Genomic DNA, 3,106 nt, shown 5'->3' with positions numbered 1-3,106 from the left:
GACCACATGACTTTTTTCCAATGCTCAACTGTCCAATCCTTGTGTTCCTGTGCGAATTGGAGACGTTTTATCTTGGTAACTGCAGACAACAAAGGTGTTCGAACAGGCCTTGGGCTTCCATATCCCATACAATGCAGTGTATGGCTAATTTGCCTACAAATGTCAGGTGGTCATAATAATCTGGCCACTCAGTGTATATTAGTCAATATCTGCAAGTTTTTCATAATTACACTCAATGCATTTTTAAAATACAGATTCCCAGGAAATACCCATGTCCTCCTAATTCATGGTATCTAGGAATTTGCTTCAGAATTATTTATTAAAATCTTGCTTCCTGATTCAATTAAGTTGGGGTTTTATGATCTGTTTGTTTTTATTTTTGTTTGTTTCTTCCTTCTACTTCACCTGTACAGATATTTTTCTAGGGAGAATATTTGGTGAGTAAATGCTTTCAAAAGCCTCTTCATAGGTTGCTACCTCAGCTACTGTGCCTAATGCTGGGATAAATAAAAAGGGTTAAAGTGACCTTCATAAGAAATAACATAAGACTTAGGGGCTGTGAGACTACAAAAAAAGTTCATCAGATTTAGAGAAGTCTCTAATGTGTGGTTGTGAGATTCAGTTTTCAACTAAAGGAGTTAGTGTTAGCTTCAGTGAGAAGGTACCATTTGAGCAAAGACAAGAGGCAAAAGAGTTAACCACATGGACCACTGAGGAAATTTAACAGTATGGATATCAGCTTGAACAGAAAGCGTGGAATGGTCATTTAGGCTGAAAGAACAGCTATGTTTGGGAAATAGGAAAAATTCAGGATGATAGGGCATAGTAAATAAAGGCAAGAGCATGTGTAAATGAGATCAGAAGAGGTAATGACTAGGGGATTAAGTGTGACTTGAGGTCACCTTTATGCTGAACTAATGGAGAGTTATGCACTCCCACCTGTGACCATATAACTTACTTTGACCATAAAAATGGAAGAGACACGTTTAATGTCTTTCTGGAAGCTTTAAAAGCCCATCATTCTGCCTTCTATTCCTTTTCTCCTCATTGCTATGAACTTGATCAATCTGGACACAGAGTGAGAATGATGACAATGCTATGCAGTCCCCCAGGGACCTATGATCTATACTAATAAAAGGGTAATATGCTAATTACACCAGATAGACCAGATGTCTTCCAGATGACCTCCTGACATCCTTCCTGACAAAGCTGGGGCCCGGGCAGCACCGCCCGGGGTCCTGGGTGCCTGCGGCCAGCCCAGGTGGTGCCACTTGGGATCCTGGGTGCCTGCGCATCCTTCCTGACAAAGCTGGGGCCCAGGCGGCACCGCTCGGGTGGTGCCACTTGGGATCCTGGGTGCCTGCGGCTAGCCAGAGGGAGGAAAGCCTGGGTTTTGGGTGCCTCCAGCTGGCCAGAAGGAGGGAAGCCTGGATCCTGGTTGCCTGCGGCTGGCTGGAGGAGGGAAGCCTGGGTCCCGGGTGCAAGGGCTGAGGCAGAGGCAGTTAGGGGCGATCAGGCAGGCAGGCAAGTGGTTAGGGGCAATCAGGCAGGTAGGTGAGCAGTTAGGAGCCAGCAGGCCCGAATTGCGAGAGGGTGCAGGCTGAGCTGAGGGACCCCTCCCCAGATGTATGAATTTCGTGCACCGGCCCTCTAGTGTATATGTAATAGCAAGTGCACGAAATAACCTTTTCTTTTTAAACTAGTAATTGTTGCCAGCAATCACTTGAAAAATACCTAATGAGCTTATATATCCTAGGATCTTAAAATATGGGGAAAACAGAATATTGGTAGCATGTGTTAGATACTACTGGCTGCATTTGTAGTACTTACTACAAAGAGATGAGCTTAAAAAGCATTTGCTGGTTATAAAACAGAAATGAAAGGGGAGTGAAAAAATGTGGATATTTGTAAGACTGGAATAGGCAACTGCTTTTCCCCACCCACCAGTATAAAATAAACTTGAGAGGGTCTTAAAGCAAAGAAAGCCCTATGGCAAGGATCAAATCAATGGTAAGCCCTTCACTCCCATCGTTACTACCTCTGGGTGGATTATGATAGTACTCAGTTAATTTAGCAGAAAATGATTCAGGAAAACCATGTAGCTTTCCTACAGTGCTTAATAAGCTCAGGGCACCTGCAATTAGTCATGTCTCAAAAAGAACTTAAGTTCCATTGGAACATGGAACTGACTGGAATCAAATAAACTAAAAACTCAAAAAGTTTTTGAGACAGTTGTGCTGTCAAAAAGAGCCACTAACCTAAAATAAAAGACACCGTGATTGTTTGAGACTTAAAATAACCTGAGGCCCCAAGGATCAGGAAGCAGTTTGACAAAGCTGCTCAGACTCCAGAGGACATATCCTCTGAAGCTCACTTCAGATGTGGCTACAGAGGATAATCTCAGAGGAAGGAGCTCCCAGAAGGTGGAGCCAAGAGTCATAGAGAAGAGTAAACTGGGGGAGCTTATACCATGAAGCAGAATTGAAGACTAATCAAAAATTATTCCTTAAAAACAAAGAAAAAAGACCTTCCCAACTGTCTCTGGGGTTTCAATATGGCTCAGGGATTGCCATGTCTCTTTTTGAACAGGAGTATCTACTGTGGCCTCATCTCTGTACAACCATCGTATACCTGGTGCAGAACTCAATACCTTTACTTTTGTGGTTCTATATTTCTCAACTGAGTAGAGCTATATTCACACCTGATATAGAGACTACCTGGTATCACCTCTTCCTATTGTGCATCATCAGTCATCTTAATGTATTATTATGAACATTTTTACATATACTCAAAATTAGAAAAAGGAGTACAAATGAACTCTCATACATCTATTATCTAGGTTCAATATTTTTCTTAGTGTTGTGTTTTATTTTCATTCTCCCCTTTGGACAGCAAATCTTTCTTAGTAGTATGCAATTTAATCATAGATTGTCTTTGATTCATTTATGAGCTACATTAATTAATGGAGCCTGGTGTTGGCATGAGAATAAAAAATAAATCACATTATAGGAAAAATACATAACCTATAAGTGCTTATCCTATCTAATAAAAGAGAAACATGCAAATTGACCATACCCCCGAATGCTTCCCATTGGCTAATCAGCGG

Source organism: Myotis brandtii, unplaced genomic scaffold, assembly GCF_000412655.1.
Source record: "Myotis brandtii unplaced genomic scaffold, ASM41265v1 scaffold649, whole genome shotgun sequence".
Taxonomy (NCBI): Eukaryota; Metazoa; Chordata; class Mammalia; order Chiroptera; family Vespertilionidae; genus Myotis; species Myotis brandtii.
Note: the sequence above shows the minus strand (reverse complement) of the source record.